General features: G+C 39.6%; 1 protein-coding gene and 1 long non-coding RNA gene across 2 annotated transcripts in view; both read left to right on the forward strand.

The window, feature by feature from the left end:
* ddx52 (DEAD (Asp-Glu-Ala-Asp) box polypeptide 52) overlaps window positions 1-24,072 on the forward strand; it is a 55,574-nt gene that overhangs the window by 17,332 nt on the left and 14,170 nt on the right. The gene's annotated exons all lie outside the window — the stretch shown is intronic.
* On the forward strand, window positions 1,056-5,704 carry LOC130214434 (uncharacterized). The gene is made up of 3 exons (XR_008835617.1): window positions 1,056-3,039; window positions 5,439-5,528; window positions 5,612-5,704. It is a non-coding gene; the product is annotated as an uncharacterized LOC130214434 (long non-coding RNA).

Genomic DNA, 24,072 nt, shown 5'->3' on the forward strand with positions numbered 1-24,072 from the left:
ATGTTATATGCAAAATCACTGTATTTGATATATTTCCTGTTCAGTTACAGCTTGTTATTTTATATTTTGCTCTGACTGACTGCAAAAATCATGGATTTAATATCTCAGCTCAAACATTTCTCAATATCGGACTTTCAATTATAACGTGAACAAATAATGGATGACCAATGCTGGAGCTAAAGGGCTTGCTTCAAAGACAGGACAAAAGATAACTTGATCATTTTAAGTAATTCAAGTCACTTCAAGACTTAATTTACAAGTAAAGATAAGATCGGTGTGCATCCTTTGTGTGTGTGTTAGTGATTGATTGAAAGAATGGGTGCATCCACTGTGATTCTTGGTCGCTTGTATAGGCTATCTGTGGCATCCACCCTGGGTTTTTTTTGGAAGGCACATTGAATAGCTATATATTTTACATTTTCTTCCTTGGCTCAATATGTGCCTGCCATGTGTATAGAAAGAATGCTGATATGATATATGTAACACAATCGGTAGTTGGCAAATATATTGGGTGCATATATTTGAAAATCTGACACGGAAAGAGTTAGTGCCTCACCAGCCACAAACCTCACCACCCATCACTGGTGTACGCGTGCATAAAGTTTATATTTCCTATATATTTCCGCAAGTTTTATACATATATTGTTTTAAACATCCAATAACTATAGGTGTATATGCAGGTGTTTTATGTACGTATTGATAAGAGAAATTTTATTTAAATCCGGCACCTGAGGCCTCATAGCACCTGATCGTACCTCATAATTTACACAGAACATGAATAGATAAGCTACTTAAAGTAAAACAAGTATGAATTACACAGGATATGCATGCAATTTTACTACAATCAATCAATCAATGATGCACAAAATTAATTTCATTTTTAACCACTGCTTGAAATTGTGCTAATCAAGCGCTAAATCTAAAGTTGTGTTTTCTGTGGTGAGGAAACCAACAGTCAGAAGTGGATTTTTGTCTTTTCATTTTGCATGTGGGTGTTTCCTCCTGTTATTGAGTTTCGTTTTTGCATCTCATCACGTAAATCAATTTTAACGTGGATCATTCGGTTGAAAAGACAATCTCATATCCCATCAAGATCATTTGAGAAGAACCTTAAGAAGAGCAACTTACGGATGACTGAAGCAGACAAGACACAAGATGTGATTGGATTGTGACCAAGCAACAGATAAGTTTGTTTAAATGACACTAATTGTTTGATTTATTGCTATTAATTTCTTTGTAAAGCCTGTAATAGGCTTGTTATTATTGTGTAATAGGCATGTAATAATTGTGTTGTGACAACATTAGTAGTAAAGGTCTGGTGACTATTTTAAGGTACAATCCTCACTATTCAAACCATTTAACAAGACTTTTAGCTCAAGAAACTACTATAGTTTTCTTTAATAGTTAGTTTTAGGGATGTAGGATAAGACCATACTTTAAAATTACTAATAAACAACCAACATCTGTGGTGTCTAATGATGCTTGGCAGAAAAAAGAGATACATAAAGTTTTGATGATATACATTATCATATATTGATGTCACATATAAATATATACATTTATTATAAACTACATTTATACATCTGTGATAAGATAGCTCTAATGGATCCTTTTCACAAGACTGAGGCATTTCATCAGTATCTTAAGTCATCAGTATCTTAAATCCTTGAAAGTTTTTAAAATATTTTGTAATAAAAAAGAAGAAAACATGAACATTTACATGTATTTACGTATGTATTATTTCATCTTTGTATCAAATTACAAAAAACAAATTTCATTTATGGGCGGGAAAGTAAATTGGACGTTGTTCTCTCCTCTGGCTGCCATTATCAGTCTCACACTTTTATTTATTTTTTGCTTTTTATGAAAGTCTTACTAACACCACAGTGGAGTTTTTTTTATTTCAGCAAATAGGATTGAAAAAAAAAATATTGTTGTAATTTCCCATTCACTGTGCTCAAAGTTTACCTGATTATGACAACTTCTACTACTGAGAAACCCATGAAAAGTGTCCATGATGATAAATATTTTAATAATATTTAATAATAATTTTAATAATAAACATTTATTTGCTAGTCACCCTTTTGTTAAACTTATATGTTTTTAATGGAGGACTTTCACTTGATGACGCACTGCTACGCTGGCCGAGAGAGCTTAACATGCTGCAATTTAGCTCTTTCGGCCACCATACTTTGCTGTTTTGTTTGTTAAATGACAAGAAGCATGGTCTGTATTATATTTGCTCATAAAATATTGTACTTTTTCCTTTTGTTCCCATTTTATGATTTTGTTATTAATATTAAAGCATGCATAATATTAAGCAATTAGAAAAGATCATGTTGTGTGTAACAATGACAGCGGTACTTTGTTCCGGTTTAGCAAAAGTTATTTGGATGCTAGTGTTAGCTCTGTGGCTCTTGTAATCGATTGTGTTGTATGTTGTTACATGTTTAGAAACTGTAAATTGGAAACATTTTAGAGTTACAGTCCTTGTTTAGCTGCAAATTTTGCTGATTGCCTTCATTTACTTTTTTGGACTTTTGATTCTCAGCATAATGCAAAGGCCTAGTGAAGCCTTGTCAATATTACGTTTAGTTTGGAATATTTGCAGCACACGCTGCATTGATACGTTATGTGATTTACTGTGTGTACAACTTGTGGTGTGATGGTTCAAGTTATGGTTATGGTTTGGAAGTCAAAAGTTAGAAACCCTCAAGGCTCGTGATTCCTAACAGCGATCGCTGTTGCAAACATTAACATTACTTATTTTACTAGCTCAGTTTGGGTTTTCACGGTAGACTAAAGCATTCGGTTTAAACGCATATAGAAATAAAGCACATGCAGGAGTTTATTTTTTACTTGAACAGTCTGAGTTTTCTGGACAGGATAAAATATTCAGTTTGAATTCATAAATAACTTTGTTCAAAACATATTATAAATCACACTTTGCTTTTGCGTCCTGCTGATTACATTTGTTTTTGTATTTGTTTTCAGGGATCACACATATGTTGCCCCCGCAAACCAGTGGATCAGATTAAGGTGTTTGTCTTTGCTATAAAAGTGCTTGATTAAGACATTTCTCATACTTCCTCGTGAAGTCAGCAAAATGGCTGCGTCATTAACATGTTTATCAATTTATTAAACAGAAAATCGAATAGTCCTGCTGTTGTGTAAACCATAAAACATCTCAATTATATCACAACCATTAATTTATTTGGTAAAACAACATTGGAGTGAAGAATTTAAGAATATAAACTACAATTACAATTATCTTTCTGTCATACCCAATTAGTCAATTTAGTTAGTTCACATCAACATTAAAATGATTTCATCATTCTCACCTTTTTTTCTTTTGAAACACAGAAGACTTTCCTTCAGTCTTTTTAAAATGATTAGTTCACCCAAAAATTTTAATTATATTATTAATTACTCACCCTTATGTTGTTTCAATCCCCTGAGACACAAATTTTAATTAAATCTGTGAGCTCTCTCATCCAAGTCCAGAAAAGAAACCAATAACATTGTCAAAACATTCCTTATGTCGAACACTTTTCTGCAGAAAAACCCCACAGTAAAAACAAGTCTTCTCTGTCCCGTCAGGTCAGAGGGTGTGTGCTTACATTAGGGTCAGGACACACCAAGCCGACACCAAACAACTAGCAAACAACTAGCGTTGTAGCATTACTTTGGATTAAAATTCTGCATGTGAACACACCAAACAGACAAAAGCTAACTGAAAATAAAGCTGTGTTCTGCACCTGCACAAGAGGATGTGTCTTTATGCTCTGCATAGGGCACTATCTGTTTTCTCATTCCACAAAGGGAAACCGAACTTCCGACGCACAGAGACAAAGCGTAAACAAAGCAGCGTTTAGCACCATTATCACAGTAACTGTCACTCACCACACAGAGATTCACTCCTGCAAACATGTCTGATAATCGAATAATTCATATTGTTTGCAAATATTTGATAAATGTAGTGAAATTTCAGCCAGCTTTTTTGTTATCCTTCTTGACTTAAATTGTTTACTTGCTACGTCACTTCACTATGTCACAGTCATGCTCTGATTCGTTGCTGAATAACCAGTCAGTAGCTTCTCTTTAGCCGACACCAATTCAACACGCTGAATCAAGCCAACGAGCTCCGATGTTAACCCGATGAGAGGCGATATGTTCGTTTGACCATCGCTTTGGTGTGTCCCAGTTTTTAGAGTAGCAGCGCAAAATGCAAGCATTGTATTGCCTGTAGTAAATGTACACTAGGGGTGTGAACCTATGCTGGTCTCACAGTCCGGTTACGGTTATAATATCATTGATTTAGTTTAATGCAAAATCATGATGCATTGAAGATACTTCAAGTTTTATTTTTTACATCACAAGAATACAACTTGGTATATAATAAGAGTACCTTTAATTTTTCCTTAAAAGAAAACATGCCTACTAAATGTATTAAACAAAGCTTAAGTATAGGCACAGAAGACAACAGAAGCTTTTAGAGCAAATACACTAAAGTAAAAATGCAGGGTTCCACAATTCATTTATGTTGTCCCAACACAAATTAAGTTAACTAAACACTTTTAACAAATTTATGTGGATTGAACATAAAAAAATTAAGTTGTTTCAATGAAATCTCAAGAATTGTGTTATTTCAGCTCATTTTAAATAAGTAGTTTGAACAAGCAAAAAATATTTTTGAGTGCACAAAAGGAAAACAAATCCTGCTTGCTTTTTGAGCGCTGTTCACATGCTCAACAAGATGGCTGTGATTGCTCTGATCCTCCCTAGTAATGAAACAGGGGGTCTTTGGTACTACTGCACCTTCAGTGTTAGTAAAAGACTGTCCCAGCAAACTCACAAGCATTAAATTGTGCACACTTGTCAGCTTTTTAGGTAGTTGGGGATTTTAGTGCATTTGTGATAAATGATAAGTAATAACAGGTTATGAACTATTATTGAACTGATACCAAATAGTTCTAGTCTGCATCTTTTTGCATCGAACAAACAATTAATTTTGACACCACTAACATGCATCATGATCTTATATGGAAGATAAAGGTGAACAAAGTTCTAATTTTCTAAATTATAATTTTTTAAAAGTTCTAATAGGCCTAATATTTGGGTGAGCTAATCTTTTAATTAAATCACAAATGTCTTTCTTTTTCTCAGTTTTTTTATTCCCAGGATTTCATTAGATCAAATTTGGTCTTTATTATTTTACTGATTATTGTTTTTCTGTAAATAAAAGCCTAAATTAAATCTGTCCATCATGTAACAGTCTTTTTGAAGAAATATTTTACTAAATATTTGTTTTAAAGGATTTTCAATGCAAGGACAGAAGTCTCTCAGATTACATGAAAATTTTATTTTATTTTAGTTTGAAATAAAGCTAAAATAAACACTTTTATGACATTTTATAACAAATCAGTTGGTATGTTTAGACCTCTATCCAATGTACCGAAAACCCCAAAGGATTGGATGGAGTTGTCATACAGGATGATAAGGTGTTTGCCATGAACAAACACCCCTTGGTAGGTTTACATGCTGATTTAACATCTGAATGTCAATGACTTGTGAATTAAATGAGTAAATCAGCTTATTTTATCTTCTGCAGGGGACTGTTCCTTGATGGATCGACACAAACTCTGCTCTCAGCAAAACATTCTCATGCTGCCCTGACGTTTCATGCACTATTAAAAATGATCATTGAGTGTTTGTGAAAGTTGGCAGTTTTGATTAATTAAATATAAATAACAATATACATGTTTTGTTTTCTTTTGTTTCAATCTCAGACAGCAAAGTCTTTATTATTATATTTAAAAAATGCCTATTTTCAGGTCTGGATTGTTCATCTGAAAATTTGTTCATGCATTGGCCTGGCAGTACAACTTACACTAACACCTATCTTTACATAGGATGTGTAATACACAACCCTCTCATTACTTTTGTGTTTGTGTTTATAATTTTGAAATAGGTCAAAATTATAAACCTATTTGTGTGTTTATATCAGGGGTGTCCAAACTCGGTCCTGAAGGGCCGGTGTTTTGCTGAGCTTAGCTCCAACTTGCTTTAACACACCTGCCAGGAAGTTTCTAGTATAGAGAGTAAGAGCTGGATTAGCTGGTTCAGGTGTGTTTGATTAGGGTTGGAGCTAAACTCTCCAGGACACCAGCTCTCCAGGACTGAGTTTGGACACCTCTGGTTTATATAATTGTGACATTTGGAAATAAGGGGCATAGAAATACACACGCAATAAGGTGAGCCAAATGATTTTTTTATCCCCTTTCACTCTTAAAACCTACAAAAGTGTATTGGTCTACAAAACTCATTATCACCAGCAACAAAATAATTTGTACTTATTTCCATATAGTTTTCTCCATTTTGAAGATATTTTGGATGTATATTAGGGTGTGTATGATGCCTGTTGCTGATGCCAGTCTAAAGGTGGGCCTACCCGTTGTAATTTTTTTCTATCAGGGAATTTGCAAGGTAATCGCAGATACTTGTATGAGTACTCGTAGCGAATGAGAGGAATTTACAAGCCAAGTGGCTCACAGCCTCCCAATTAATTTTAAAGATGCCAGAAAAGCTTGGGTGCCATGACTTGAATGCCATAACTTGAATTTGTGAGGTGAGTGCTACCAAAGTCCCTTTAAGGCAAGTAATTTAATTTCAAATCAAACAAAAAGCCTTTTTTTAGGTTGTCTGACCAAGCTAAGGAAACAAGATCATGACACCAATCTTTTTTATTGGCTGTTTCTAGAGGACATGATCAGATGTCATTCAGTCAATCTATGCAACTAAAAACATCCTCTGAATAACGGCACATCCCATAGCACTAGTCTCCTGAAGTCATTTTCAACTTATTCCTGAGTCTGTTCCTCAGACAAGATAGACTTTACCTGGTGTTCATTTCATACTGATTACAAAACCAGAAAACATTTGTTTTCAAATGTTTAATTAAAAGAGATTTGAAGCTTTATGTAGATACATTTCTGATTTAAGTCAAGTATTTACTGAGATTACAGTGCATTTGTGGAGCCCAGAGCGTTCAGTGAAGCTCTGTAAAAACACATGTCTGGCCCCTCTCCCAGAGAACCAAAAGTCTACAGGGGTGCCCAACCCTATTCTGGAGATCTACCTTTCTACAGAGATCAGCTGCAACCCTGATCAAACACACCTGTCTTTAATTACCAGGTGCTCCTTCAGATCCTACTTAAGCTGCAGTCACACTTGACTTTTCTTCCCATAGACTTCCATTCATACGCACGCGAATGCGTCAGACCAGAAACGCGGGGTCATGCGTCAAGTTTCGCATGTTGCTGCAGTGCAATGTTCAAGCTTGGTGAACCCTGACCTGCGAAATCGCATCACTTGACTGCGTGAGACCAATCGAGGATCAAAACATGACCTCTCTGGACAGAAATTTAAAACATGGAGCAATCGCTCGTTTTTTAAATGTCTAATCATCTTGTTTAATCCCGCCCCTTTTCGCAGCGCTGCACGACAAAATTTCACACACACAAAGCCCGGTGTGACCGTAGCTTTATGCTGCGTTCACACTAGAGTTTATGTGTGTGAAATTTTGTTGTACGGCACTGTGAAAAGGGGCGGGATTAAACAAGATGATTAGACATTGAGAAAAGCGAGCGATTGTTTTAAATACCTGTCCAGAGAGGTCATGTTTTGATCTTCGATTGGTCTCATGCAATTATGTGATGCGATTTTGCAGGTCAGAGTTCACCAAGCTTGAACTTTGCAAAGCAGCGAAATGTGAAACTTGTCGCACGAGCTTGCGTTTGCGTAGGGAGAAACGTGTAGCGTGACCGCAGCTTCAGTTGGTTTAGTTGTGTTTTATCAGGATAGGAGCTGAATTCTACAGGTAGGTAGATCTCCAGGAACAGGGTCTATAGCATTCAATGATTGGCTCCTGTACCAGAAGAGTGGCCACATTGACTGTTGCACTTTTCAACATTCAAAACTATACAAGTAGTTTGTCTTGGATATTCTAAGAATCTTTGGTGCAGCTGAATTAGATCTGTTAACCAATAAGAGGTTGACCAATCAGGATAGCTGTATGAGATGTCGCACATGAGAAATTGAGAGTTAAAGAGCCCAGATAAAACAAATAGGGCACGGGTCAGCAGAGATTATACTTTTGAGCAGACTAGGCTTTATAATTCACACATATACACACACAGGGTGATCAGGTGTCCTAGTGTTAAAAAAGAACCTGCATGTATAGTAAAATTAAAGGGGTCATAAAATATAAGTACACCTTTTTAACTCTAGTTAATGTATAATGCAGCCATGTGAGCATAAACAATATCTAAAAATGTTACAAAAAGTTGCTCTAAGTTTAATGGAATGTCTTTTACAGCTGGTGGGGAACTACAACAAAATAATTATTGGTTAGAGACATCATAAATCCATAAACATAATTAGATTAACTAGGCAAGTTAGGGTAATTAGGCAAGTCATTGTATAACAGTGTTTTTTCTGTAGACAATAAAAAAAGGCTTAAGAGGGCTAATAGTATTGACCTTAAAATTAAAAACAAATAACTAAAATTAAACAAAATAATGAAACAATTAAGGCTTTCTCAATTAAAAAAAATATTTTAGAAAATACTGTGAAAAATTCCTTTCTCTGTTAAACATCATTTGGGAAAAAGAGAAAATAAAATGACAGGAAGGTGAATAATCATGAAGCCAATGCAGAAGCAGTCTCAAATGGAGCAATCTGAGTGGCGTGACTGTGGCTGAGCATGCCACATGCAACAGGAGCCTCTGAAATGTTTTCAGTGTGACCACAGTTTTCCTGTCAAACTGTTTCAGACTGGTCAGCATCAGCTTGGTGCACCTTTCCCTCTCATGGTGATTGAGTCCATCTCCAACACGAGAAACGAGATGCTTTGTACAGGGGCGAGCTTGCTCTTTTCTTGGTTGACCCGAAACCTTAACAGGTCTTAACACAATTTTAGCTATTAATACTGCCCTTATTTCTGTTTTTGGTATGAGATTGCAGAAGAATGGTTTGACTAGAAATGTACAGTTTTTCACCATCATGCTGATAACTTTATAGTCACTCAGCAGAACTACAGTTCGAACCGTTGTGGTTAAAACCCATTCTTACAGTCCCGTGGAGTGCAAGAGAAGGAAGCCATTCTCTAACACACTCAGAGCCTGTGGCGAGGTGCACTGATCCTGTGAGCTGGAAGGTATAGCTTTACCTCACACCCATTGCACTAGACTGCTCTTTCACCGCAGTAAACTCCTGGGTGAATTCACCAACGGTGTCGCCAAACAGGCTGGCCTGGGATATGGGTGCGTTAAGAAAGCGAACTTTGTCAACGTCACGCATATTTAAAAGGTTTAGCCAGTGGTGGCGTTCCTGGACCAATAATGTGGGGTGGTGAGGATGGAAGCGTACGCAGACTGGGCAGAGAAAGGTGCCCTCCAGTTCTGTGTGAGCTTACTGTGCACTTCTGGCAAGAAGGAGATGGGAGGCTTAGAGGGCTTGTCCTTCTTTTTCACCTCCATGTAGTAGCCCGGGTTGCACGACCATCACATCTGCCTCCACATCCAGAGCCTTGCTTACCACCCTAGAGGGAGGTTGTGGGTCTGGATCTTCCTCAGACAACAATAGCCCACTCTCCGATGCAGCGATAGACATCTGGTTCTCAGCGTCATTGAGTGAGAGGGTGACCATCCAGGAGGAAGGAGTGCTTTCTTCATTTGAAGCTTGGATGGAGGAGTGGGAGATCCCTCACTGTAACCCTCAGATCTGCCCGAGTGCCATCTGACTTGCGGGGGACAACAGGGGTGGTTCACCACGATCTTAGCTGCACAACAGACATGCTGTTGCAGGGGACAGGGAACCACGGCATCCAGAAACACACGGTCAGAATGACATCTTTAACAATGTGCGATGCTCGACCATGTTGCTCTTTAGTGAAACTTCCTCTAATATACTGTACTAACTGCTCTTTCGAACCAGACCAGAGAAATGCCCAGGGACAGGAGAATAAACCCAGCTTGACCACCACTGTTTGCGTTGTAGCTCGCTCTGGGACCAGGAGAAACAGCCTTTCAGTAGCCGGCAGCTTTCTCTCTCTCTCTATCTCGAACGAAGTCGGAGAAACAAAAAAGACTCTTTCAGTTGTGTGAGGCTTCTGAAAGTGAAATGGTACTGAGCGGCGCGTGTCTGGCAGAAGTGGAAATAAATGAGCCTAGAAAAATGCAGTATGGAAAGAACACTGCTGTGGTCAATAGTGTTGATGTGGCAAGTCTAACACAGGCTGAGGTTTGAATATTAAAATGTTTGTAAATATACATAACCTGTCAAATTTAAACAGTTGAGAAAAAATGTTTTATTAGTAAAAATGTAATAACAATTATTATTTCATGAAGGCCAGCCAGACACCAGTCTTTTAACACCAACTGAAGAGTGTGTTGCTGCAATATGCAGGTAAAAAAAGTAATGCTACTTTTAAATTTTGTTCGCCTTTATTAATGAGACATACTCTGAGTTGTTTATTTGACTTTATTTTGTCCTGTTTTAGATCAGCCTGATCTCACGAGAAAACGTAAGTATTTTACGTTTTGCCAGTTTAGTGGCTAATTTTAAAAAAGAGGCATGGCACCTAACCCCACCCCTAAACCTGACCGTCATTGGGGGATGAGCAAATCATACTAAATTGTAAGAATAAGATCGAATTCATACGAATAAGCCACTAAATCAAAAAGTTACGAATTGCTGTGATATTGTGTTGGAGAGTCAAGCACCAGTGAACCCTTATACCCACAAATGAACGAGGATCCAGAAAGAGTAATTGTATTCTCCAGTCCCCGAACTTACTAAACACAACCCAGGGTTTTTTCATCAAAGGTCTTAAAAAACAAGTCGATCGGTCAGTCGGTCGATCAGTCAGTCGACAGCGGCCTCTGAAGGATTTACGTGAGAAGAGCAGGTGCAAATGGCACTCATGAGAGAAATTTGAGATGTGAAATATTATACACAATGGTCTCTGGTGGATTTGCAAAAACAAAAACTGCAAAAAATGAACCTGCTGGGACGTATTTGGTGCTGTCCAGAAATGTATATGGGGTACATTTTCATAATGAGCCTGGGTTGGCATCTACTTTGTTTATGTACAACATGCCAGCCAAAAGCAGCATTATATAGTACACATAGCGACACGCTAATGCTGATGATACACTAGGCAAAGTTTTGAGAAATGTTGACGGGCAACTTTGGGAAATGATGCTGTCAATGGGCAGCCAGAAAAGACACAGTGCAACTAGTTAGGCCATTAGTACAGATACAATATTGTTGCCCATTTAAATAGGAAAGTAGCCAAGCAATGCTTAACAATGCAACATTACGTCCTTAAGTCCTTTATTGTCATTGATGATTTCATAGCAACCATTTAAAATTTATATGAAGAAATTGTTAGTTTTGTACGAAAGAAAAATCTTGATTTTATATGACAACATTCAGATAGTGAGAAAATATTGGCATAAACATCATAAAAGAATGAATCGATCCTGCCATATCTACCAAACCTAACCTAACCTAAACATATCCAATCTAAATAAAAACAAAATTATTTGTAATACAACATAACCATTTTACCATACCTTTCATGCAAGAATACTTGAAAACAGCTAATGACAAACGTACTGTAAGAAAGCATTAAAATCAGAATGAAGTCATGACTCCACCTTGTGGTAGCAGATGTGATAAACGTGAGATGCTACTGTAAAAGACCATTAAATAAGTTACATGTGTAGGATTTAATTAAGGCATAAATTGTACTGTTTCTATATAATCTTAATATAAAATATTTTGGGGATTCATTTTTTCTGCACTAATCTGAAAAATTAAAAGACTTGTGGGTTTGCTTGTGCGTAGCCTATATTAAATCCTACAACCTCCTTTTTTTTGTTGAAACAGGAATAAAACAGGAGTAAAGATAGTGTCATTAGCCCCCGAACACTTAACACACCTCACACAAACTCTTTCTATACCCCTCACGACATACTATCAAGATGTAGCATGCATTGCACTTTAACCAATCTATACTTCAAACAATATTGCCTACAATAATTTCCCACCAACAGTATGTGTTCACCTATATATTGTCTTCTACCTACTACTGTCAACATTGACAGAGTTCGAGCCTTGGCTGGGTCAGTTGGCGTTTCTGTGTGGAGTTTGCATGTTCTCCCTGTGTTTGGGTGGGTTTCCTCCGGGTGCTCCGGTTTCCCCCACAGTCCAAAGACATGTGCCACAGGTGAATTGAGTAGGCTGAATTGTCCGTAGTGTATGTGTGCCAATGAGTGTGTGTGGATGTTTCCCAGAGATGGGTTGCAGCTGGAAGGGCATCCACTGTGTAAAAAAACGTGCTGGATAAATTGGCGGTTCAATCCGCTATGGCGATCCTGGATTAATAAAGGGACTAAGCTGAAACGAAAATGAATGAATGTTGTATTTTGCACTGTTGTTGTATTTTGCTTGTATTTTGTTGTTGTATGTCTGTTTTGTGCACTGTCTGGAGCCAGCACCTAAGCTTTTCACTCATCATAGTACACATGCTGCTGCTGATGTGACAATAAATGTGATTTGATTTGATACTAAAGACATTATATGTGAAAAAAGAAGTGAAAAAAGTTTCATGTCAACCAGGAAAAGAGCAAGCTTTACCCTGTGCAAAAGAACCTCTCTTATCTTGGGATGGAGATGGAAGATGCAAGATGAGGATGCACCAGCTGATGGTATTTAGATGTAGGGAATATGTAAATATTTATTAACGTTAAATAATAATTTTACGAAAACCATGTCAATGTGCAATTGAGTGTCACGGTTGCAGGTTTGTGCGCTTTCCCGGAGTATCTGTTTTGTCACATGGGTTTGTGTTGTTTGTTTTTCCACGTGTATTTGTTTGGTCACGTGTTATGACGGCACTCAGCTGTTTGATTTGATCACCAGCTGAGTTTCATTATTGAGCCTATATCTGGGCTACGTTTCTATGTCTCTTTGTCAGTTCGTTGTGTTTGCTTATGTGAATCTGTATTGTGCTCAGGACTAGAGGAGTGACTGCTGGACCTCGTTTCGCCCTTCTGTTCCTGCCCCAGTATCCCAGTGTCCTCACCCTCCATTTGTAGCCCTGTTGGCTTATTCTGACAGTGTTAATTCACTTGCATATTGGATCCTTCTCTGTACTTTTATTTACACGTGACAGAACGAACTGACCTTATCATGGATCCAGCAAGTGTATCCCAGATCTCCGAGTTCGTCTCGCTCAGTAACGCCAGGATTGACCGGCAGGATGAGGCATTAGCTACCACCGCTCAGGCGATTCAGGCTCTGGTCTGCCAGGTCTCTTTGCTCACCACTCAGGTCCAACAGCTGGTTACTGGAGCGGCACAAGCTGAAGCCGCACCAGCCCCTGTAGTGTTGCTAGCACCAGTGGTTACTAATCGCCTTGTTGAACCTCGCCTTCCTCCTCCAACCTGCTATTCCGGAGAGCCTCACCTATGCCGGTCCTTTCTTTCCAAGTGTTCCTTGTATATCACGTTGCAACCGTCGTTGTTCTCCTCGGAGCAGGCTAAGGTCGCCTTTGTCATCACTCTCCTTTCGGGTAAGGCGGCTCAATGGGGAACTACAGCCTGGAAACAGAAACTGCCATGCTGTTCTACTTTTGAGCTGTTCTCCAAAGAGCTAAAGAAAGTTTTTGATCGGGCCGCTTCCGGGAGAGAGGCCGCCCGAATCCTCGCCGAACTCCGTCAGGGGAATCGGAGCGTGGCGGACTACTCAATTGAGTTTCGGACCTTGGCGGCTGAGTGCGGCTGGAATGAGGAGGCGCAGTGGGACATGTTCCTGCATGGACTATCCGAGCGTCTTCAGGACGAGATCTATACTGTAGATCTTCCAAAGACTTTTGGATCTGGCGGTTCGGGTGGATGCCAGATTGCTTCGCCGAGAGAACCGCAGGCAGCAGGTCAGGTTTTTGAAGCCGGTCTCTGGTCCTCCGGCTTTGGCTGCGGCGTCGGAAGTGGGAAGCGTTGACCCGGAACCGATGCAGGTGGGCAGATCCCGCTTGTCCGTGCAGGAGAAGCGCCGGCGGAGAGAGGAGGGACTCTGCCTTTACTGTGGTGGCGCGGGACATCGTGTGGTTTCTTGTCCAGTAAAAGACAACACCCATCAGTAGGTAAGAGGTTACTGATGGGTGAAATTAATCTGGATAAACCCTCTGCGGCGGCTACCTTATTGCCCGTCACTTTATCATGGGGTTCCGGAAGCCAGAACACCCATGCCCTTGTTGATTCCGGGGCAGAGGGGAATTTCATTGATTCCAGTTTCGCTTTCAGTTTCAAACTTCCGGTTATCGCCCTTTCACAACCCATTGCTGTACGCGCCCTCAGCGGACTTTCCCTTCCCACTATCACTCACTCCACTAAACCCATAAAGATGATCACGTCCGGAAATCATGTTGAAGATATATCCTTTTTTTTAACAGACTGTTCTAACACACCGGTGGTTTTAGGTCATCCTTGGCTGGTCCTCCATAAGCCTCACATTAACTGGGGTCTTAATACTATATTTTCGTGGAGCGAGAACTGTCATGAGTCTTGTCTTTTGTCTGCTCATTCTGCTGTGTCCTCTTCTGTGTTTCAGGAGGAGCGCATGGACCTGTCAAACGTGCCCAGTGAGTACCTCGACCTGAAGAGAGTGTTCAGTAAGTCTCAGGCTGCTTCTCTGCCTCCTCATCGTCCCTATGACTGTGCTATAGACTTATTGCCAGGTACATCTCCGCCTAAAGGCAAACTATACTCTCTTTCTATTCCTGAGAGGGAGGCCATGGAGAAATACATTTTTGATTCTCTAGCGGCTAAGATCATTCGCCCTTCTTCACAGGCGGGGGCGGGGTTCTTTTTCGTGAAAAAGAAAGATGGGTCTCTTCGACCTTGCATAGATTATCGAGGGCTGAACAACATCACGGTGAAGAATACATATCCTTTGCCACTGATGTCTTCAGCGTTCGAGCGTCTGCAAGGGGCATCTTTTTTCACGAAATTAGATCTCCGCAACGCATATCATTTGGTTCGCATTAAGCAGGGTCATGAATGGAAAACTGCATTTAATACCCCCAGTGGTCATTTTGAATATTGTGTTCTCCCATTTGGGTTTTCCAACGCCCCCGCAGTTTTCCAAGCACTCGTTAATGATGTGTTGCGAGACATGATAGATCAGTTTATTTATGTCTACCTGGATGACATTCTGATTTTTTCCCGTTCTCTCCAGGAACATGTGCAGCACGTTAGGCGAGTGCTTCAGAGGCTGCTAGAGAATGGGCTTTTTGTCAAGGCGGAGAAATGCGTGTTCCATGCACAGTCTGTTCCTTTTCTAGGACACATTGTGTCGGTCGAGGGGGTGCGCATGGATCCAGAGAAGATTCAGGCTGTGGTGAATTGGCCAATTCCGGAGTCTCGTAAGGCCCTGCAGAGATTTCTGGGCTTCGCCAATTTTTACCGGTGTTTTATTCGCAATTTCAGCCAGCTCGCTGCCCCTCTGACATCCTTAACCTCCTCCAAAACTTCCTTTAGGTGGTCGAGTGCAGCACAGGCTGCATTCACAAAATTAAAGGGCCGCTTTGTTTCAGCCCCCATTCTGGTGACTCCTGATCCCTCCCGGCAGTTTGTGGTGGAGGTTGACGCGTCAGAGGTGGGGGTGGGCGCTATCCTGTCCCAGCGTGCATCCTCGGACGACAGAATTCATCCTTGCGCGTTTTTTTCACACCGATTATCTCCCGCAGAATGTAATTACGACATTGGTAATAGGGAGTTGTTGGCTGTCAAACTCGCTTTGGAGGAGTGGCGTCATTGGTTGGAGGGTTCGGGGGTTCCCTTTATCGTTTGGACGGATCATAAGAACCTTGAATACATCAAGTCTGCCAAACGACTTAGCTCCAGGCAGGCTCGGTGGGCATTATTTTTTGGACGATTCGACTTTACCATCTCTTATCGACCGGGTTCTAAGAACATCAAACCCGATGCGTTATCCCGTCTTTTTGATTTTTCCGAGCGCAATACGTCTCTTGAGCCCATCGTTCCTCAGAGGATTTGTATTTCTGCGGTGACATGGGAGATCGAGAGCAGGGTTCGCACAGCCCTGGATGGGGTAACGCCCCCGACCGGATGCCCACCTAGCCGCTTGTTTGTGCCGGAGGAGATTCGGTCTGACGTCATTCGATGGGGACATTCTTCCAAAGTGGCTTGTCATCCTGGGGTGAGTCGTACTATATTTTTGGTTAAACAGCGATTCTGGTGGCCAGCTATGGCACGGGATATACGTGAGTTTGTTTTGGCCTGTTCTGTTTGTGCTGTTTCTAAGACTTCTAATCGACCTCCCGCTGGACTCCATCCTCTGTCAGTGCCTTCGAGACCCTGGTCGCACATTTCGCTAGATTTTGTCACAGGTCTCCCACCATCTGGTGGCAATACGGCTGTTTTGACCGTGGTGGACCGGTTCTCGAAGGCTACTTACTTTATCCCTCTGCCCAAATTACCCTCCCGACGGACGTGGTTTCTGACAGGGGGCCTCAGTTTGTCTCTAAATTTTGGAGAGAATTTTGTCGTTTATTGGGGGCGTCTGTAAGTCTTTCTTCTGGTTTTCATCCTCAGAGTAACGGACAGACTGAAAGGGCCAACCAAGATCTCGAGCGTATGATACGTTGTTTGGTTTCCCAGAATCCCACCTCTTGGAGTCAGCAGCTCCCATGGGTGGAGTACGCACACAACTCATTGCCAGTGTCAGCCACGGGCCTTTCTCCGTTTCAGTGTAGTTTAGGTTACCAGCCACCAGTTTTTCCCAGTCTGGAATTCGAAGTCGCGGTCCCCTCCGCTCACGCCTTTGTCCAGAGGTGCCGACGCACTTGGAACAGGGCCAGACAGACCCTCCTCCAAGTGGGTGCACGCACCAAGGCTAAAGCCGATCGCCACCGGTCTAAGCCTCCCGTTTACGTCATCAGTCAAAAAGTGTGGCTTTCAACCAAGAATATTCCATTGCGTTCCGTGTGTAATAAAACTTGCACCTAAATTTATTGGCCCATTCACTGTCATCAAGATCATTAGTCCGGTGGCAGTCCGCCTCAAACTTCCTCCAGCGTACAGGAGAATACATCCCGTGTTTCATGTTTCCAAATTAAAGCCCGTTTTTCATACGGCCATTAATCCACCCACGCCGGTCCCTCCCCCGCCGCGTCTCGTCGATTCGGAGACCGTTTATTCGGTTAAGCGAATTCTGGATTCAAGACGGAGGGGGCGAGAATTTCAGTACTTGGTGGACTGGGAAGGTTACGGTCCAGAAGAGAGAAGTTGGGTTCCGGCTAAGGACATATTGGATCACTCTCTTATCGATGAATTCAATCGCCAGGTAAGCTCTTCTGGGAGCACCAGGAGGTGCTCTTAAGAGGAGGGGTACTGTCACGGTTGCAGGTTTGTGCGCTTTCCCGGAGTATCTGTTTTGTCACATGGGTTTGTGTTGTTTGTTTTTCCACGTGTATTTGTTTGGTCACGTGTTATGACGGCACTCAGCTGTTTGATTTGATCACCAGCTGAGTTTCATTATTGAGCCTATATCTGGGCTACGTTTCTATGTCTCTTTGTCAGTTCGTTGTGTTTGCTTATGTGAATCTGTATTGTGCTCAGGACTAGAGGAGTGACTGCTGTACTTCGTTTCACCCTTCTGTTCCTGCCCCAGTATCCCAGTGTCCTCACCCTCCATTTGTAGCCCTGTTGGCTTATTCTGACAGTGTTAATTAAAATTTCACTTGCATATTGGATCCTTCTCTGTACTTTTATTTACACGTGACATTGAGTATTTGAATAAATAATAATTGTTTTTATACCAAAAATTAAAAATACCTGGACTATATCTAATCCATTCAGATTTTGAATAACTATTCCATTCATTTAATAAGCATTAAAAACCTTAGCTGGATAAAATACCAGTGCAGCCTCACCAGTACCCCAAACCACACTTGTGTCTTTGGGTGTTCAGATAGTTTCATTCAGCCCTGCCCATCCCCTAACAGTGGAATTATAATCATTTATAGAAATGCCTGTGAGCAGAACAATGAGATCTGCTTTAAGGCATATGGCACATATTATGTTCATGGCCTAGGTGGAATTAGTCAACAGCTAACCATAAGATGAAACAATCTATGCAATATGGAAATCTCAAAACCAATGCAATGGCAGAGCCAGCAAAGACATTCATTTCCAAATGAGGTTTATGCTTTTTCTGGTTACATGAGCTCAGTCAGCAAACTCGCATGTTTGTTCATGTAGAAGCATATACAGCAAGTCACAACACACAGACAGTTGCACTTATTAACCTCAAGGGGGAGCCATGAGCAATAAAAGTAGCACAGTGTTGCTAACACCGCATTTTTGGATGGTTCATTTTACAACTCTTCTAGAGATAAACAGCCAGTTTTACCATTTTTTTTTACCAATTACCAAATCCCTGGATCTAGCAGTGGAACTTTTAGCTTAGCTTAGCATAAATCATTGAATCGGATTAGACCATTAGCATCTAGCTTTAAAATCTTGTTTTAAAATGACCAAGAGTTTTAATATTTTTCCTATTTGAAGCTTGACACTTATGTAGTTACATTGTGAGCTAAGACCAACAATAAATGAAAAATATAGGAACTATACTCTCATTCCAGTGTAATAATCAAGGAATTTTGCTGATAATGCCTGCATCAAACAAATGTACTGAAAACTGTTGAATACATGAATACACATGCTCGCATAATAATCACTGCAAACTAAGTCGAGGCCTTCGTTTTATATACAAACTCTAAATATGAAAAAGTAAATGCAACACTTTATATAAAAAAACAACTAAACTGTTTAAGAGTAAACTGTTTTGACTAACAGAAGTGCTGAGATGACACTGTTTTACTATAATCCAAACAGTTATTTTTGGCTAGGCAGTGTATCTTAAATCACAAAATACTTTTGGCCTTATTTCCATTGAGTGGTTTGGTTTGGCTTGGTTTAGTTCAGCACAGATCAGGCTCACACTCGCACACCTCCCTTCACTTATTCCTTTGGGGAATCCCCACTGACATTTTAAAGTGCATTCCACTTCAGTAAGTGAGCGAGGGAGGCTTAGATGAACATACCCTCAATTTTTGACCAAGGGAGCGAGTCGGCTTCATATGTCCACTCCAGCATCTAAATGTCCCCAAATGCAATGCGATTGTGACGTCACAACAGTGTAGTTCTCAAGTGCTCAAGGGTTTAGGGGATTCCATTTAAACCCATTCAAATGCTCCGCCAGTAGTGGACACTTATGTGATGTAATCAATGAGGGAACGAGGCGAAGGGAAGCTAGAGAGGTAAGTACATAAAAAATTGGACTGGAATGCAGCCATAGTTGTTGGGTCACAGAGTTGTTAGGAGTGTCCCAAATCACATACTTATGCTCTATTCTATGCCATTTTGTAGTGTAAATAGTGTAAGCAGTGTATTCACACTGAAATTCTAAATATAATAAGTGCACTTTAATTACCCGAATGATGCACTTATTCAACCGGTAAAATAAAGTGTGGAATGCTGGAGGACACTTCATGCACTCAACGGCCACTGCTTTGCTCATGTAGTGGGAGGGGTTGAGCTTTCGGATGCTCATGTTGGACTACTTTATTTATTTTAGACTGTGAAAGCAGTATTCTCCTACAAGAGTGTTTTTATAGCGCCTCCCGATAGCGAATGTGGTTATACTCAGGGCAGGAATTATTTGGTAGTTTGGTCATTTACTTCACTAATTTGGCAACTATCAAACATAATCTGGGAAACAATTTGAATTTCTGCTTAATAATAATAATAAAAAAACATTAGTGTTCCAATTGGGACAACACAGCATACTGTTGAGTGTGTAAGTGCATAAGTACATAGTGCATAAGTGCATAGTGTGCCATTTGGGACGCAGCTGTTGTCAAATGGTGTAGTGTGTGACCCTCTCTTGTGGATAATTTGTGTAACATTGCATAGTGTTAACACCACAATGACTTAGACACACAATGATGTTGTGTTGTTTTAACAGCACAGCAACTTAGAGATGTTTAATGTCATGTCGTTACAAAGGAAACATTTCCTGGGTGGTGCACCACAAGTGCTTTTGAGATCTTTCTCGCTCAAAGAATAAAGCCATATGGGCTGTTCACATACATATCACACCTTTTGCACACTCAAATTCCTTATTTCATATGTAGATGAGGAGCAAGCGTGCAGGAATAGAGAGAGGAATTGGTTACATGTTTGCAGACCACACTTATTGGCCTCATTCAGGACGGTGATGAGTCTGCTTACAGACTGGAGGTTAAGGAATTGGCTGTCTGGTGCAGTCACAACAACCTGGAGCTCAACACGCTCTAAACAGTGGAGATGTTAGTGGACTTCAGGAGAAACCTCCCTGCTCTTCCCCCACTGAGCATCATGGACAGCATTGTGGCAGCAGTAGAGTCATTCAGGTTTTTAATAATGTAGTGAATAATTGGATTTATCAAATATTCAAATCAATATTTTGGTATTGATATTAATATCGATATTTTAGCCTCGCACAAGGGTACCAATTAATGTAGAACTAACCGATAAATAAGTCCTTTTAAAAGGGGCACCAGACAGATTTCCACTGTCAAAATAATTAACAATAAAAAATTGTTAATTAAAAAATACAAATGAGGAGTTTATTATATATATATTATATTATTATAATGAGATCGTGAGACTTGTAGAGCCTTTTTCTGTATTATCAACACAAGGAAGACACAATTCTAATAAATATGTATTTATTAACAAAATAGTAATCAAGGGTAACTACAATTACTAAATGTACAATAAATGAAGTGCATAGGAGAGGGATGAAGGTGAATAAGTTAAGGTAAAGTAAACCTTATTCTACAATAACAAAGAACTGAGGAAGTTTTTGTTATTAATGAATATAAGTTATAAACATCTAATTAATTATAATATTTTACACTGAAACACACCATGACAATGTCTCTTAGGGTTGGAAAGTGGAATGTTTAAATTTCTGCTATTGATGCAGTGGTTGGAAGAAGTTGGATCTTGAAGTATGGAATGAGCAGACTTGGCTCTCTTGAGCTTTGACAAGAAGAAATCTGTAGATTCTGGAACACGCAGGACTGGAGATTTCTGGAGGTGGTGGTTGTGATGTCTGGGACACACCAATGTCTTTATCCTTGAGCATAGAAATATGTCGATTCTGGAACACGCAGAAATGGAGATTTCTGGAGGTGGTGGTTCTGATGTCAGGGACACGTCGACGTCTTTATCCTTGAACGTAGAGCTCCTGGGCATACCACACACCTTTTGTTACTACTACACTTGTTCTTCTTCTGCTCTGAACTCAACCACTCTTGCTCTCCACCGAACCACCCATCTCTTTGTTTGAGAGAATGTTTTAATACATTCTCTGGAGGCCGGGAATGAAAAGTCACCTTTTAAATCCAGCATTGTGATTGGATGATCATGTGAGTAGGTCACTGGGAGGTGCCATCCATAATGTGACCTGGATTTGTATAGTCATAGTCCACCGGTTAACTATTATAATATTTAAGAGTCTTAAATATTTTCCTATGCATAATTCACTTTCTAAACCACATCTAATTTACCCAAGGAATTATTTGCAATATATATTGTCTAAACATCACCATGAAATGTTGATCTTTACCCAATCATTCATAAATAAACATTAATAAGCAAAGTTTCATACAGTGGAGTATCAAGCAGTGCATGTTAAATATATACATGATCATTTGAATCTACAGGTACATGAATTTAAATATTCTGTTTTGTGTCTCTTTTGTGAAATGTAAGTTTTCTGATTCACGTGTCTCTCTGTGTCTGAGACGATGTAGAATGTTGATTGGATCAAGAAGCTGTTTTGCAAGTTCTGGGCTCTTAACACCTTTGTCTTTCAGATAAACAAAAGACCAATGGTCACTGTTTCAATTACCACTTTCTGATGAGCTTAAGAAAAGGGTCAGAGTTTAGTGTAAACTCTGCAGCATTTATATTGGAAATTAATTTCCACAAGTTCCTGGCTCTACCACTGATCACTACATTAATATGGGGTTGTGGTTATGTTTTTAAAAATGCAGCTTCCTGTGTTGTCATTGCCCTAACTTGTTGCATGACACCCCTAGGAAAGGGTGTCAAAAAAGTGGTATGGTTTACAATTTTGGTACCATTGACAGTGGAAATGGAAATTAATGCATACTGTAATGTAGTTCACATCAGTGGAGTATATTTGTAGGTGTTTAACTGGTCTTTCTCTCTCTTTAGAGGGATAATGTGGTGAGCAGTTTTTGCTCAGGAAAGATCTGGGTGTTGATCTGCACTGCTCTTCTGGCTCGAGGCATCGACTTCAAGGCATCAATCTGGGTTATCAACTATGACTTTCCTACTTCAGCTGTGGAGTACATCCATCGCATCGGTGAGTCCTCTAGCAGAGGAGAAAGTATCCCTTCATGTTGTGTGGGTTTATTCTAAACATGTTGATGCTTCGTTTCCTCCAGGCCAAAAAGGAAGAGCAGGACACAAAGGGAAGGCCGTAACTTTCTTCACAGAGGACGACAAACCTCTCCTGCACAGGGGATTTTATTAGGTAAGTCACCTTGTGGAGAATCAGTTTTCTTGTAGCTAGGGATCCACTTGTATTGTACATAAAATGTCGATACTATGCACAGATACCACTCAGCAGTATTTTACTACGTGAATGTAATTTGTTGTCCTACCTGACTTCGATGTTTTAATGTATTTATTAATGAATTATATATTAATAGCTTAGTCCTTATAAACAATCTGTATATAAAATACATTATTTACGAATCTATAGGCTACTGAAGAATAAACCGAATATGCAGTATGATCCTTGCATAATGAACACAGCGAAACAAGCTAGCACTCATTTTATATATAAACTATAAATATAAACAATTAAAGACATTTTAAGTAATTGAACATTATTTGTAAAAAATCTAAATTATTATATAGTAGACTACAGGCTAAATAAAAGCACCTAGTCAGAGCTGAACATCACTGCGGTCACCGCGTGTGCTTCTGTTTACAGCTTCTGTAAAGATCAGATGACATGACAGACCACACAACCTCAATGAACACTTGGTGCTTCCTGTCAACTAGGATACGTTATGTAAGGGCATTCACTATGACATTGATAGGATCTGTTGTTGTCAAACATTTGTTTCCTTTTTACAATTAGTCTATATTTTCTTTGAAATCTGTAATACCACTATTATCCCTCATCAGCGGTAAATTAACCAGCCTTTGCATTTAATGTATTTCAAATGTATATTTTACTACCAGTTTGATGCACACAAACTAAATTGTGACCAGTTTTACTTATTAAACACACTCTCGCCAGAACTCGCCTCGAGGGAGATGAAGGCTCATCAGCACTGAGGAAAAATCAGATTCTTAATACATAATTTAAAAAAAAATGACTTATACTACTAATATAGCAAATATGTCTATATGACAGAGCTTTGTGATACAACAATTTACAGTGGCGCATTAATTAAATGCTTATTTTCCACGAAGTCATCCACCTGCACAGATATCTAATACAGGCGGAAACAAAAATACACACATCATATATATTATCTTCTTGAAACGAATTTCTTTTTGAATAATTTGTATGTTCATTTTAATGTATATTTTGTTGGTCCATTATCTACAAAAAAACAAAACAAAAATAAAAACAAGAACAACGAATAACAGAGGTGAAGTGCTTCAAAACGAGTCCGCTATAAACACTTCAGCCCCAAACACTGATTTGTTAAGCAAAATATTAGTATAAATATAATTAAAGTGAAATATCAATCTTTTCAGAGAAGCCTATATTGAAATGTTTTCATTGTTAATGACAAAAAAAAAATCATCTATTGCGCCTGTCAGTTTCCGGTTCAATTCCCTATTCGCAGCACTGAAAGTATTCCCAGATTATCTCGAA

This window comes from Danio aesculapii, chromosome 21 (genome assembly GCF_903798145.1).
Source record: "Danio aesculapii chromosome 21, fDanAes4.1, whole genome shotgun sequence".
NCBI lineage: Eukaryota > Metazoa > Chordata > Actinopteri > Cypriniformes > Danionidae > Danio > Danio aesculapii.